General features: G+C 39.9%; 1 protein-coding gene across 1 annotated transcript in view; it reads left to right on the top strand.

The window, feature by feature from the left end:
• Arhgap15 (Rho GTPase activating protein 15) overlaps positions 1-16,605 on the top strand; it is a 606,047-nt gene that overhangs the window by 28,371 nt on the left and 561,071 nt on the right. The gene's annotated exons all lie outside the window — the stretch shown is intronic.

Genomic DNA, 16,605 nt, shown 5'->3' with positions numbered 1-16,605 from the left:
ATGGGTACTCGGTGCATAATTATATAAAAGGGGGTATGTTAGTGAGGATATGTCATTTCACGGAGGAAACTTGGCTCAGAGAGCCTGTATTGAAAGCCTGCCATGGCAGTAATTTTCTTTCTGTCTCAGTTCTTTTCATCTTTTTTTTTCCATGCACAATTCTCTGACTAGATACTGACAGAATGTAAAGTATTTTGGCATATTTATTCAAACAAGCCTGTTAAAGTTATCTGCTTGGTTCTTCAGAAGTTGGGTGATGGTGTGAGGTCAAGGGGGAGAGTTCGCATTTGGAAGTGGAGGCGAGATACCCTAAAAATGTGTACGCGTGTTTACACAAAGCAGTTTGTTAGGAGAGACACATACACATGGTGTCTCTACAAAAGAAACACTAAGTACTTGGAGGTCATGCATATGCTGTGTGTCTTGTTCAATAAAAATGTCTTGTTTATAATATCTGTTCATTGGAAAGTCTCATTTTAAACTACTGGACTAACTAATTGCATAAATTGTCAGATAATCCCAGTGATTTCATTATTATTTTTAATGTTTTAGGATAAAATCAATAGACTTTTTCATTAATTCATAATTTCATTTATTGAGTTGCAGCATTTTTATATGACTGTGTACTTATAACATAGTATATAATATGTCATTTGTAAGTTTTTTAAGATTCTGAAAATTGAAGGTATTTTGAAATGCTAATGTAGTTTTTCAACCCCCAGAATCATAAGCAGAGGCGAATTTGGTTGGGAATTTGGGGATTTTGCATGTGTTGTTCTCTTTAATCATCAAATAATCAATATCAAAATTTCAAGAGGTTAATATGATACTCAGGGAACGTTAAGGAGCTAGGACTATTGGATGTGGAAGGATGCAGGTTGCAAGAAAATTGCCTCTCCATAAAAGAAAGACAGAGCATTCCAGTTGAGTGGAAAGGAACTCCCTGGTTTCCACAGTAATCAATTGTTCCATGCAGAGGTGCACAGTGAGACCCTTGAAAGGAGGGTGGCTTGTTTTCCAGAACACACTAGTTGAAAAAGCAGTCGGCAAGGGGAAAAAAAATGGAGCAAGGGAAGTTGCCTGTCTAAGGGCAGAAAGGCCAATGTACAATCCAGCAAAGAGCTAGTGCCAAAGGTTCAGCGCACTTCGAAGCCTATTTATCGTGGGGATGCTCCAGTCTACCAGACAGTTTAAAATAGATATTAATGAACAGTTTAAGCAGTCCAAACCAGGAAGCTGCAAACACAGGATCTGCAGGCTGGAGCCATTTCAGCATTTAATGCTGGTGTCTTCAGCAGTGACAAGCATGAATATTCACCATTCCCATCCCGCAAACCCACAGAAGGGCATTACTACATTCATGGCCATCATGAAGAGGGAAATATGTTTTCACTGATGTTTCGATGAGGACTTAGGTCGAGCCATCCCTGAGTGTTAACATACGAGTTTCCTCTCACCCCCATTAACACACTGCTCCTGGTCTCTCTCTCTTCTCTGTCTCTCATTTCAATGTATTATCAGGAGAAAGAAGAAACAAATTTCTTTTGTTTCTTACTTCTGTCGTTATAGGACACTTGCCAAAGTTGTGGCTAGCCAAAAAGGCAGACATAAAAATCACTACTAAAAATATAAGCCTTCTGTTTAGCAGACTTTTTGAGAAATATTATGAGATTGTAGGGCATGTCCATATTTACTTCAAATCAAGCTTATAGTTAAGTTTGAGGCTTTGTTTGGATAAATTGTCCTGAAGTGGATCCTGATATTTAATTAAAATGACACTAAATCACATTGAATTGATAAGACTTGGCATCTCAAACAAAGGTAATTGCCCGTATTGGTTTTGTGCAAAAATAGCGCTGCTTGGAAAATGTGCAGGCAACACAGACTGTCAACTCCATTTATAGATCAATATGTGAAAACCATTGATCAGGCAGGCATGTGTAACAGTAACACTTTGCATTTATTTGTTGTTTTTATACCACATTAAGGCTTACAGGATTATAGACTTCCTAAATATTTTGACTTCCTCATAAATATATGATCTGTTGCATGTTAATTAAATGAGAGACTGTAGCCATTTCTAAAATTGTTTTTAGTTTGATGATTTCCTTTTATTGCCGTGGATCGTATGATCTGAAAATGGATTAGTTTCCTTTTGCATAAAGATTATTAAAGCTTATTTTAATGTGTCCTATTTAATGTAAGATGTGCCTTCCGCTTTGCTTTGGAAAACATAGATACAGGCCGTTATTTTCTCATAGTGAGTGACTGATCTGTTTTTTATTAATTGGGCATTCTCGGTGCACAGGGTAGAATTATTTCCTGACATATTCTGCACACCCTGAAGATAACAGGTCTTCTCGATTTCCCTGATAGAATTTGTTTTCCTTCTTTTCTTTTTTATCTAGCTCCGTGACACAGGCATCTGATCGAACATTACGTAGAAAACAAACTGATCATTTCAATTAAATTTTAAACACACATGCCAATGCAATTTGAATTCTATCTTTCTGATTTGAGAACAAGCCTCGTGAACTCTTCTTCTATACTGCATTCTGCAGCTGAATCTTCCTTATCTCATCAGCGTAAGGACAGTGTTTTGTTCCTAATCTTTATTGGACTATTGTAGATGACATTTGTGAGCCATTTTGGTTTATAAGGAAAGGCTGGAGGACAGTGGAGTGAGACTCTCTGCAGATCCAAAGCTCTGATACGACAATGCAATCATGTGTCTTCCAGTGCAATTTTCTTTGCCACTGAGAGGTCAATTCTGTTGAAGAATCTTTTTTGTACCCTCTGTAAACGTTAGCAGGGTTGCTTTCAAGACGGTATTCAGCTTTGTACACGATATTAAAATGCTACAAGAAGCAAGCAAGACTTCAGATGTACCAAGTTAAAAGAGAAGGAGGCAAGAATAAACAGAAACTCCCAGGTTGCCTAAGGTAACCAGTCTCCAGCTGTTAGCAGCCAGGCTGTGGAGGCAGATGAAAAAGTTTGTTAGTCCGAATTTCCACTTTTCTATAACATGCCCCAGAGAAGATTCAACCCCAGCCAGAGATTTCCATCCCTGTCTGTGCCACCCCATGCCATTTCATGCTGGGAAATCTTTTAACTCTATTTACCAAGTACAAATTGGGGTTCCCAAAGGTGGGGGAAATTTATGGTCAAATTAAAGAGTCCATACTTCAAAGAATGAGCCAGGGCTCCAGAGTTCACACATGTGGCAAGCATCGTTTTCCTTTCAACTTCAGCACGGAGCTAAATTTGTTTAGAATCTCCTACTGATTGAACGTGGTGCAGAATGTACACGAGATACATTTTTTTAAAAGTTAGTCCTCTGATTACTAATTTGAATCCAAAACTCTAACCTTGTTAGCATCTGGACTTATTTCCATAATAACAACCCCTTCAGAACCTACAAAGTAATGAATAATTGACAACAAATGAAATGTTTTGATAGTTGTCGGCACAAAGCATGTTTAATGTTTTGTGTTGCTTCCTAGCTAATTATGTAGATGACACATTTGTCAGACCTTGACTGCCATTAGAAACGTGTTTCCAGAGGGGAGAAAAACAGGCTATTCATAGAGTAATTAACTAGAATGCTCAATGACCTGTGAGAGATTCAAATCGCTGCCAGTTCAGACATTGTTTTGTTACAGAGCAGAGGGGTAATTAAAATTCCAAATTACAGTCCTATGATGGAGCATTTGTTTGTTGACAGTATACTCTTACTCTAGTTTGTTAATTCTTTTTTAAATTGCTTCTAATCCATTTTATAGCTTTAGTAGTTCGGGCTTTGAATTTACTGACAACTAATATTATGGAACATTGTGCCTCAATGGAGGACTGCCTGCTTCAGTTTCCTGGGAGCACAAGGTGGGTGGGACAGAGATGCTCCCTCCTGAAACTGACATGCAAGGTGCTGTCAGCAGAAGGAATGTCACTGTCGTGAAGCATCTTGTTAAACACTCCGTTCCTTCCCGACTCTGGGTTAGGGGCCGCGGCTCAGTAAAAACACAGTGATAAAAAGGGAAATTTCAACAAACACCTAAAAATGCTGAAAGAGACCTGTCCCCAACAAGAAATGATGGATGAGGATATGGGTACCCAGAAGAAAAGAGAGGAGGTAGCGCTGTGGGGGGCTTGAGGAGTGTGTGGAGACAGGAGTTGGGTTAATTCATGGGATACAGAAGTGCACAGGGAAGCTCAGACACGTCACTCAATGTGGCAGTTTTTGCCGCAATGCTTTCATAGCAGGTCAATAACAAACCTGGGATAACAGGTGTCACTTATGTGGCTTCCTGAGGAAGTATTAGAGAAGGCTAAACAAATCTAGAGGGCTAAACTAGCCTAGAAAGACTCAGCCCCAGTATGGCATTTATTTAGGTTGCTGAAAGTGAGAATATAGTTTTATTAAAAAGATCTGACAGAAGTCACACGGTGTTTGATGCAGGCGAGATGACAGAGGCATCCAGGGAGCGCTGATTATCCCGAAGTCACTGTCAGCTAGGATTGATTTTCACTTTCTCCATTTATGTAACGGTTCCTGTAATACAGCTGACCCCGAATCACGTTACCTTGTCATTTCTCTGCATGGCTCAAGAAGAGATGAGCTGAAAATAGCTAGACACCGACCTTGAACTTGCCAGAAAAGTGAGAAGTGACAGTGGGGTTTTCTGTAGTTCATGTACAAAGAGGAAGGCACACTGTTCTCTGCTGAGTTCATCACAGCAGCACAAGGGGGCAGAGCAGCACTGGAGATCACAGGTAAGAACTTCAGCACCGTGTGGAGAAGCCGGAATCTGTGAGAGCAGGGATCTGGTTTTTACATCTTAGTGAGACATAAAGGAGAATCACTGATGAATCAAAATCTCGAGTCCCATGATGTTCAGTCAGTAATCTGAAATTATACATTCTAATTAAAAGAGGCTACCTAATATTCCGAGTGCTTTTCCAACCGGTTATCTGCAGTGCATCTTCCTTTATTCATATTTTACCCTACCCACCAAACAACTCCGAACTCTAGTCAGCATTAGGAAGAGAGTCTTAGGACACGCTCCAAAGGTGACCTGCCATTTTTAGGAAGGTAAAAGCCAAGGTAAAGAATGGGTTTTGCCAATGAATTCAAGTTGGCCTGCATGTTGTATCTTTTCCAGATTTAACATTTGCATTAATTTTCAAAAATCACCTTTTATTAGACCGTGATTACAGGCAAGGTTAACTTAAAACAAGGCATAGTGAATAGTCCTTTACTTCCTGAAGATGAACCATCATTGATTCATAAGTAGGGTTCACACAGTTCTCCGTGTTAGGCAGAGGACAGAGAAAACGGCAAACAACAGCTCAACTAAACCCCAGGTTATAGACACTTGATGTAATACCATGCCATCTTTGCATGTGTGATGGTTCATTAATATCTTTACAAATCTTTGTAATGCCTAGATATTTTCTTACATAAAGTAGATTCTGCATATACAGGCAGGCTTAGAGCATATGTGAATGCATACTGAGTTCTGTATCTGCATATATAGTATGTATACATATCTATAAAGAAACACCACACAAGTAAGCACATACATACTTGTATTATATTGTATTATATGATTTTGTAATCATCTGTATTTCTGGAAAATTATATATATATATGTATGTATATATATATAAGTGTATATATATACATATATATATTGCAGACAGACATATCAATATAAGCTTATTAATCTGCCATAGGTTCAGCTTACTATGTAGTGGCAATTTTAAGTTTTTAAAAAATAAGTGGAGTCTTAATTTATTTTTAGGGCACAATAAATTGGGGGTTGTTCTAACACCAAAAATGAGTCCAAATATATTTTCAGTACATAGATCATCACAGAATTTTTTAATACCTAGATTTTTGTCCACTGGTACAAGGAATGTATCAGACCTCTGACTTCTGGTTTGGAGAAGGGAGTGTGTCAGGGGGCATTTGGATGCTCAAAGGTCTGAAGTGTGCCGGTGTGTGTGTGTCTGTCTGTCTTTCTGCCTTTGCGTGATGCTGAGGCCTTTGAGGGAAGTCCTGAGTAGCTGTCTGAGAGTCTCACAGACTTTGTCTTCCCACTCCTGTTCTGAGTAGTGGAGTGAGTGCACAGACCTCCAGGTGCCCTCTCCTAGACGGTAGTAAATCCATCCCTAAATGGTTGATTAGCCTCGGCTTCTGAGGTCACCAATGACATAAAGCCGTTGACGGCTAAAACAATTCCCCGGAGTCTGGGTTTGGATTTTACTTTCCTCTCGTCCCTCTCTTCAGCTTGCAGGGCTTTTAATAAGGGACTTCGCTCCCTGATGTGTTCCGATTCGGTTTATTGTTGCCATCTGCTTAGTTATCCTCTCAGGTTTGTGTCGGAAACATTGGAAGTCTTTTCTCCAGCCTTTGAGTCCCTGTGTTCCTAAAGAGCTGTGGGGAAAGCACGTGTCAGTTTTCAAAGAGCATATTAAAGCCTGATAAGCAGAACCATCTCCAAACACCGGCGTGGAAGGCTGAGGCATTATTTTGTCCGTTAATGCTTGTTGCAACTCATTAGCAAATGGACAGCCTTGTGGCTCTGGCAGACGTGATGCCGTCTCAGCTCCACGCAGCCTCCTACGGAGCTTCTCTCAGGTGAAAGATTTTGTGATTCCTATTTACTTTCAGTGCCTTGACAATAAGTTTACGGGGGCAGGAGGTGGGGGATTTGAGCTGTAACAGCACAAGTGTTTGTCATATGTCAAGCAGGTTTAAGGGTGCGCTAATGCCAAAAAGAAGCAAGTGTGTGAAAACAAGAAAGAGGAAAAAATGAAAGGGGACTCAGAATTTCTTTATCTTTCCCTGTTCCCCAGCTCCCCTTAGTCCTCCATTTTTCTCATTACAACTGCTATATTACAGCATTGAATCTTTTTCTGTTTTTTTTTCCACCCTGAAAGTCAGCATCATGATTTTTCTCCGGTGGACACTATTCTCACATTCTATCGGATGCATTTTTCCCTACGCATAATTCTTTGAGAAACAATGTAGTGGCTGACATAGACTAGTTATCAGGTCATATCAACATTGATTTGTATTCTGACATTTGGGTAAAATAGCCCACACGGAAGCAAATCGGTGTGTCAATATCCAGAGGTCACCCAGAAATTCCAACGAGGAATAAATCCAGCCTGCTTACACCCCGGATCAAAGAAGCCAAATAACTGAAAATTAGAAGGAATTTCAATAAGTGACCTTATTTTTCCTGAGATTCCAAGATGCTCTTATATTATGTTTGATGGTCTTCAAAAATGGCAGTCTTGTTTTTATGCACTGCCTTCCCAAGGCATCAGAAACAGAGGTGATCAGAATGCTGCTCCTTTATGCAGTGTGGGTCGTCACACTGTATCTAGCCTTATGTTTATACAGGATCTCTGGCATGGAGCAGTAATGGTTGCTCTAAACTTTCCTCTGTTACCTTTGGGCACCTGACCTGCTCTCTTTCCCACAGGGCGAAAGGGAGCTACAGTTTCATGTACGCAATGAGAAGGGACATGTGTCTCCTTGAATTGAATTGTCCTGGATCATATCACGTAGCACCAAGTGACCCAATATAGAAAGACAGGAAAACAAAGTGACAGTTTGGCTTAATAGAAACTAACATCAAGAAACCCAAACCTCCAGGCCCACTGCCAGATCACAGAGACTGAGAGTTGGTGTTTTCTTCGTAAATTTGTTTAAGGCACAGTCTTTAATCAGAGGTACAAGGTTAATGAAGATATAAGCTCAGCACGGGTCAGGCAAACTGGGTGTAAGTACCGCAATTTTGAGAATCCACAGGAAAGCGAATCTGGCTGCTACTTGACAATACATCACACTCTGGGGTCTCACCTATTGATCACTTCCCGACAATGGGCAACCCTTCCCAGCGGCTTCCTCTTTCACTATGAATTATTGACAGTGTTAATGCCAATAGCCCACGACCAAATAGACAAGAAAGACATTTAAACTCCTGATGTAGTAGCCTTAACTTCTATGCTATTAAAAGCGGGAGGGAGACGGAGAGAGAGAAACACTTACACACAGTGACAATGTGACATTCTTGAAGTTCTTGTCTACAGCTGAAACCTATCCTCTCCAAATGCATATTTTTCTTTTTTTAAGTGATCACTAGGTCAGCTCCACCCATGTATCCTTCGAGTGTCCCCAACTAGAAAGCAGAACAGGCCAGCTGCTCCCATTCACACGTTCATTTGTTCATGGGCTTCTTCAACAAACATGTCTTGGCACTTTCTACAAATGTCAGAATTGCTTTGGAAGCAGGGCTACAGAGCAGAGACTGCTTCTGTCTCCTGGCAGGTTACTTACCCTTTGAGTGAGGTTAACTCCTAATCCTTGTGGACCAGGGCTCAGCCTGCCCATTTCATGGCAGCAGCGCTGCCTCAACTCTTGGTGCTGTTGCTAGGATCGCCGGCTTTCATTTTGATCCAAATGCACGATGCTTGAAAATGACCAGGGAACCAAGCAAAATTCTTTATTTTCACTTCCTGTAGGATGTCTTTGTGTGGTGGTAGGTCACAAAAAAATTATTTTTCTTTTTAAAACATGCTTAGAATTGTGGGTTTCCACATGATTTTAAACTCCTGTGTGTATAGTTGGACACCTCTTCTGTGCCCTGTTTCCTGGATGCACACAGGTTCGTGGAGGATGATGTTGACAGCTGATGAAGCTGCCATTGTTCTTATCTGGTTCAAGTATGTCGGTCCTCTTCTATTCACTGTTGAGTTTGACTCTTCCTTTGTACTAATAAAATTAATGATAAATTGAATTGGTGTTAAAATAATACTTTATGGCTAAAAATAAAATATTAATATATTTGTTTGTCTCATCTTTGTTCTTGATTTCAGTACAAACTGAACACAGACCTAATTTAGACATTTACACAGGAATCTAAACTGTCAGGTTCTGGCCTTCTAAAATTTTCACTTGGTTCTTTGCTTCGAGGTTTGGTGGAACTTTATCCTTCAGGTCCTCCTGATTTACGAAGTCATGTGGGATTGATTGCAGCTTGTACTCGATTTAATTTATAAGCCTATCAGAGCAGCCCCTACCATTAGTGTTTTCCTGTCTAGGTAAGATGAACAAACCACTATCGCCCTTAAAATGTGCCACCAATCTTGTGCTTACACTGGATCAAAAGCGACATTATCCATGAAGGAAAGCCCGGACCACAGGGTGAGTCACTGAAGAACTATCTTGAGGCGTATTCCACCCAGAAGTAAGGAAGGAAAAGGAACACTTATATGAGAAATTTATTGAATTGCTTAGACATGCTAGAGCCAAGACACAGTGTTAGTGTCCGTAGGATATTACGATGAACTACTTTGTTAACAGCTCTGCCCAAGGAGAAGTGCTTTTCTGATCTTAATCACCTGATCATGCACCAGACAGCACTATTGAATCCTTATAAGTTTTTGTTTCTCCCTTATGGTATAAGTAAATAGCTGTCTCTCTACGAGAATGGATAAAGAAACGTGTATTAGATTCCGGACGTACTAAGTGGTGTTACTCCTCACCTTCTGCTGTGCTTCACCCACGCTGCTCTTTCCCATGCCAAGTCTTCCACCTCTTTCATTGGGGCCAGTCTTGGATGACCTGTGCTTCCCAAAGATCACCATCCTGTACCTAGAAGTCTGAAAACTGCTTTTCACCTACAATCTATAGACTTTCTAGAGACTGTTCTCATCACAGTCTACCCCGACTTCCTGCCTATCAAGTGCTTTCTCTGAGGTTGATAGATTACAAACAGGCGCCCTATTTGCTGACACAATTGAGTCCCCAGGTATTTGTATTTAGGTGAAATGGGTTTTTATTTATTTATTTATTTATTTATTTATATTAGCGTTTTTGAATGTACATGCTTAGCTGAAGGTGTGATGCTTTCTTGAAAGTCATATGACCTGCTTCGTCCTGAATGCCACATTGAGTACCTTACAGCCATGGACCGGCAGCCTTTTCCCATGTGAGGACACTGTACAGAAAGTCGGAGTGTGCCAATTGTCTTTACACATGGGAACTCAGACGCTGACAGTTGCTCCTCATAAATTTGGAAATGTAGTCTCTACCACATTTCAGTGACAGTATAAAAACAATCTTTCTTTATAGCTAAAGATGAATTTTCTTACTCAGATTTTTCTCCTTTGGGTTTAATTTCAATTTTAGGCTCTTACGCTGTAAATTAACAAACATCTTGCTGCCTCTTAGACAACACTAAAAACGTAACTGTGTTGTGTAAGGGAATGGTGTTCTCTTGTCAGCGAGTTATAAATACTCTGTTTACTCTGGGTTATCTGTGGCTTAACTGTCACTTGTTTTGTAAAAAAAAAAATCATTCTGAAATGATGGGAGGCTGCTTTGGAAGTCAGAACAACACGTGGCGACTCAGAACACTCATCAGAAGGCACACAACAGGCCCTCAGAAGCAGCGAGGCACGAGACGAGATGCAGCAGATCTTATCCCAAATTAAGCCAGCTTAGTCTTGAGTAATAATCTAATCCCTTATCCTTTATCATGCATTTTTGACTAATTAATCTCAACTTGAAGTTTTTGAAACTTTGTGTGAATTTTTATCTCCTTTTCTGGAGCATGCGAAAGCCCCTAAGAAGTGGAAACACAGGAACACGAACTCTACAGATACAGTCTCAACTTAGCTCTCCTCAGACCTAAAACTTCTCCAGCAGCCGGTGTTTTATCCAATAGAAGCCTTTATAGAAACAGAACAGTAGTGTCACATGAGGAGAAAGCACTCCTCAGGAGCACAGATCGGAGGCCTCGCAGGGCATCTGGGTTTACAGTTGGGATCCTGCTTGCGGCAGCTCCGTTTCACTCTTCTTCCTTCTGTCTTTTTAATTGCACTGACATTTTAACATTGCCACTGCCCTATGAAAATTTGTATTTGTATTTAGAATGCTTCTGTGATAAGCTGGTTCCCCAAAAAACCGTCAAGAATCCATAGAAACTAAGCCTCTGCTGTCCCATCTAAATGACTCAGTGCCCCTCAAGCTTACAAGAGGACCCCCAATGATGAAGCTTCCTAGTGGTGTTTGAGCCACCAATTCTAATGTTAATGTCTCCAGTCCAACTTTGACTTGCCCAGTGAGGCCATGTGAAGCTCTATCATTTAGTGAAATGAACACACACAGATCTCTTAGGTATAACCTATCTAAATTCCTGGTTCTATGTAGGAATAAGCCTTTGAAAGAGGGAGGCAAAGTGTTTCATACATTGGAGAGGTCATTTACATAAATAAAACTTCATGAATCTTTATCCTTTGCTGATTTCTGGTGACAGAAATGATTGTGCCCATGGCCATAAATCACCAATAAAAAAAAATTAAAGATTTAGTTGGCTAAGAAGTGGCCCTTCTTGGTTCTGTCAGAGTTGTCAGCGCTCAGTGTCCCTTTCAGTATAGTACAAGGTCCAAGTTCAAAGACTGAACCAGTCACATTTCAGTCAGTATGGACTAAGATACTTTAGGGATTATAAAGTCAGATGTGTTTCATACCCTCGCAGATCTCCATGATAGTCCTTGCAATGTGCTTTTCCACTCCATGCAGTAACTATGAGTCCCTTGATTATGAATTTGGGGTAGTGTTGGCCAGACTTGGGGACAAATCCTGGCTCTGCCAGCTATTGATCACATTAGTGTGGACTCATGACAGGGTCATTCCGTGCTCTTAGTAAGACAACTGTAAAAGTAAATCAGGAGGTAGTGGTACCCGCCTTTAATCCCAGCACTCGGGAGGCAGAGGTCTACAGATGAGTTCTAGTATAGCCAGAGATACACAAAGAACCCCTATCTCAAAACCAAAACAAAATAGAAAAGTAAAGATACCTATCATCTTCAGAGAAATAAAGATGAAACAATATGAAACGTACAAAGAGCCTGTGGGTGTTTGTATAGTAATTTAGCTTTTTATTAAGTCACCATGTTGATTAAACTAGCCATCCTGCCAATCTGTCACATCCTTTCAGTAAAGAGGTTGTGAATGTCTGTCCATGTTCTGACCTATTCTGATTAAAACCAACTTGAGTGCTTATTCAGGTTCTCCTTGATTTCTGCTTGGCTTCTTACTCAGCTCTCTGAAATATGCTGTTATTTTATTGATGCTTGTTGGATTCTCTCTTTTGGTCTGACTCATGGTTAGCTGTTGCTTTACACTAATATAAATGTTTAACAGTTGGAAGCATCTACTATGTGCTTGGACCAGTGCTGTATAACAAAAAATTTTCTTAACCCTTAACAGCAGCAACTGACGATGGTGGTAAAATGTAACTCTAAGAATGTCTAATACCAAAGCTGGGCTTCCTGTAGGGTGTTTCTTACCCAGGAGGGAATGAGTGAGAATCAGGAGTATCTGAGTTTATAGCTACTAAATTTACTAAGACCCAATTAAAACTTAACCTCCTATGCTCAGTTTTATGTCAGGTTTACTTTTGTCTGAACTCTACAGCAATTATTCACCTTTTAAATTATATCGTTATTTATTATTTATAGCCGTGGTGTTCTTCCTGTCTTTATAAACTTTCTGTCTTTCTTACTGCTATTCAGTAAGAAACTATAGTTTTATATTGTAAAGCACCTACTTGATTGAAAATGTCTCAAATTCAGACCTCATGCCAAATATTGCCAAAATTACATTGAATATTACTTTATAAGGCTCAAAATATTATTACTCCAATAATACCCAACTAATACTATCTTTCTGAATTTTCAAAGAAAACATTTATGAAAACCCATAATAAACCAACCTGCTTCCATCTTGGGTTTGAAGAGGTGAGCATAGAGCCTGGAAGGGTCTGTACCCTGTCCTCTGCATCTGTGTTATGGTTGTTAGCTTGATCTTCTTGTGGGACTGCTAATGGTGGGAGTAAGTATGTCTCTGACTCTTTTGCCAGCTCTTGGGACTCTTGTCCTCCTATTGTGTTACCTTGTTCAGCCTTGATATGAGGGCTTTTCCCTTGTCTTATTGTATCCTGTTTTGCCATGTTTGCTTGTTGCCTTTTGGAGGCCTGCTCTTTTCTGAAGAGAAAGTGAGTGGGAGTAAATCTGGAGCAGAGAAGAAGTTGGCAGAAGCTGGGAGGAGTGGAGAGAGAAGAAAGTGTGGTCAGGATACAGTGTATGAGAGAAGAATCTATTCTTAATTTTTTTTAAAAAAAAGTCTCCTTACAGTAAAGACAAACTATACTCATTCCTGTTTATGCTTAAATCTGTTTCTCAGGAATTGGGCTATGCCCTACCTGTAACCTTAACTCCAAATAGTTCTGTACTGCCTATTACAAGATACAGCAAACATGCCTTTGTCTCTAAAGGTTGTTATGACCACCTGTTGTTATGGCTACATTGTTATGACCACATTCTTATGACCACCTGTTATGACCACTTTGCAGCCATACCTTTGTTTCACAAGGCTGTTATGACCAACTTCTTATGCTTATGTCCTACTTCTGTTACCCCACCTTTTTGTTTGCCAAATTGCCTATTTGGAAAAACCTATTCCTGAACTATAAAAACCATTATCTTTCCCTTGTCTAATGTTGATCTCTTGAACCTTGCTCTATGGGTTCAAACCTTGTACATTAATAAAGCTTGCTTTAATTAATTTGGCCATGATTTAGGTCAGTGGTCTTTCTTCTTGCATCTTTTGGATTGATACACAGGAAGAACAAAGGCCAAAAAAATTGTGCTTCTTCCCACCAATAGAGAAGACACTGCTGTGTCAGTTTTTCAGAAGAAACTGAGCTCAAAATTGGAAGCTCACCTCTTCCACAACATTCAGAGAGTAAAATAGCCCAAACTGGCCAAGTCATTCTGCTCCATGGGGATCACTTTGTGAAATACCCAGAATCCTGTTGCTCTTCAGCCTTCCACATTTTTTCATTAAGAGACTGGAACACTCAAGAAGCGACACAATGGGAATCATAGGGAACTAGCAGTAGAGTTAAGCAGACAGGAACCAGCAGTGACTGTGACTGCCCTGTTAGGAACTGACCTAGAGTTAGCAGAAGCACCAGAAAGGAAGACAATGTTGCAGTTTTCTAGCCATTTCTAATCAGTCTGATCTAACAGAGAGCTTGCAGGGAGGACAAAGGATGCTCCTGTAGGATGCTCCTGTTTCTGTCTTTCAAAACTATAGAAAGCATACTTGTGGTTGCTGTCAGACTGCTTCAAGGTATCCCTGGCTCCAGGAAGGAAAAATCATCCACCTATCTGGATAATAAATTCTACCTAGAAATAGTCAAATGCCCTTTTATAAGCACTGAAGTTTGTATTTAGTTCTATGTAAACATAGAGGATTAAAAAGTAACCTTTTGTGTGATGAATTGTTCTCTCTCTCTCTATCTCTGTCTCTCTCTCTGTCTCTCTCTCTCTCTCTGTGTGTGTGTGTGTGTGTGTGTGTGTGTGTGTCTGTGTGTGTGTGTCTATCTGTGCTAGTAACACAGAGGCAGAACTTTCCTAATCAATTTTAGTGTCAGGATAAAAATTGTCATAGACATGAGGCTTTGTCCTCTTTCTGCTCACTATCTTTCCAATGTAGCTCATTTCCTATTGCTTCTGTTTTTGTGGCCAGCAGGTGGCTGTTTTACTTTCAGGCTTTAGTTTTTCAGATAAATGCCAGGGAAGACATGCAAAGGGAAAAGGTCCATGTGCAAGTTGAACCTACTTAAATAAACAAAGAAGGAGAGAAGAAAGGAAAAAGAAATGAAAACAAAACCTGTTTAGTGATCTCTACCAGACTTATGGTTCAGAAATGTATCACATGTTCACATTTAGTTTCTGTGAGAATTGGAGAACTTATTCAGGATACTGACCTAATGTAAACTAAATAATTTTGGGTAGATGTAAGTACTAATAAAAGATGAACAACCATGAGCAAATATTGAAGAGGTGGCATTCCTTAGATCCTCAAGACCTTTGGAGTCTACTGTGAGTTTCGGCTTTATCATTTGATACACAATTAGAGGTCACTGAAGGATTCTAAGATGATTAAGTCCCTCTGCTGAGGGAGAGAAGAGTTAGAAAAAAAAAGGTAAAAACACAGGGGACTATGTGGCACTCTATCATAGTCTCTGCATAGTAAATCAAGGTAGCTTGTCCTAGGTTGGTGGAGTAAAGACAGATGGAGTCAAAATAAAGAATACATTCATGTCAATGTTCAATGACAAAGGAAACAGAAAAGGATTGGCTATCAGTAGAAAGAGGAGGTGGGCTTTTAAATGTTGTGATAGGGGAGACAATGGATAGTTGGTTGTGCCTGTCCCTGAGCTGGGAAGAATAGAGCATCCCAGGGAATCCTCAGTTAAGATGTCAAGTACTTACAAGTTTCCGGGATGCATCACAGTGAAAGTTAAATATTGACAATCAAGTATGTGATATAGGAGCTTCCTGTGCTTCTATCCATATGCATTGGAGATGCATTTTGATGCCAGTCACAAACGTTTAGTGATTGGTGCTGCAGAAACTGCCAAAATCCCATTAAGACATACAGTTACAGAAAAGTGACTATTCATGGATATGTAATAGTATTTATCTATATGAATCTGTATGCTTTGATATACATGTGTGTATGTTATAATAATATTAGATATATCTAATGTTTTAAATGTTATTTTTTTCACTCTTGTTCCAGGAAATCTCGAAACTTTTAACTTTTCCATAGGAAGTATCAATTCTTGTTTAAGAGACTCACTTAGTCATTGCAATATGAGAGGAAGGGAAAATGTCAAAACTGACCAGAAAATGACACTTGGCGGCAACATGCAAAATAAATGTTCAAAGATAGAATCAAAGTGCAAACATCAGGGCAGAGGTAAAAACAAGCCGCCCACAGATTGTAGAGATAAGGCACGCACGCACACGCGCACACACACACACATACACACACACACACACACACACACACACACATACACACACACACACGCCCTCCTGTTTTGTCCGCAGTGAATTGAATGGACATTTTCAAACCTTACTTTTCCTGCTTCCGGTTTGCTCCAGGATAAAATGATACGTGTTGTTAATCAGAAAAGGTTAGTGGCGTATTTTTTCCTCGGTAGATGGATAGCAGACCCTAGACCAAATTGTTTATAACTTCTGTCTAAGAGTTGTTATATCTCAGGAGCAGAACACACAAAAACATCAACTCTGTGTTTGATTTAATCCACTTAAAGAAAAGAAAACCCCACAAGGAACATTATAGGATAATGGAATATGTAAAATTAGTTGCTTTCCAAAAGGTCTTTCCCAGTTTTATTCTTCTGGGTTGAATTCCCTACCCATTTGGCCCTCAGCTCCGCAGTCTCCTGTTGGAAAAGGAATCTGCGGTACTGTACTGGTGCCCACTTTGAATCAACCTGCATTTGTCAAACGACTCCCTCTCATCCACACAGTCCCAGTGTAGCTGCTGCTTGCAATTCTCCTTTGTTTGTCCTCTCCATTTGTACCTGGTGGATTGTATATTATATTAATTCATAAACCTGGCTCTGCCAGACTCCCCACGGTTACAATTATTAAGGCCATAACTGAACCAGTTTCTCTCATCTTGATCTTCAACCAGAAGTT

The sequence above is a fragment of the Microtus pennsylvanicus genome, chromosome 9, assembly GCF_037038515.1.
Source record: "Microtus pennsylvanicus isolate mMicPen1 chromosome 9, mMicPen1.hap1, whole genome shotgun sequence".
Taxonomy (NCBI): domain Eukaryota; kingdom Metazoa; phylum Chordata; class Mammalia; order Rodentia; family Cricetidae; genus Microtus; species Microtus pennsylvanicus.
This window is presented reverse-complemented; position numbering and strand designations above follow the sequence as displayed.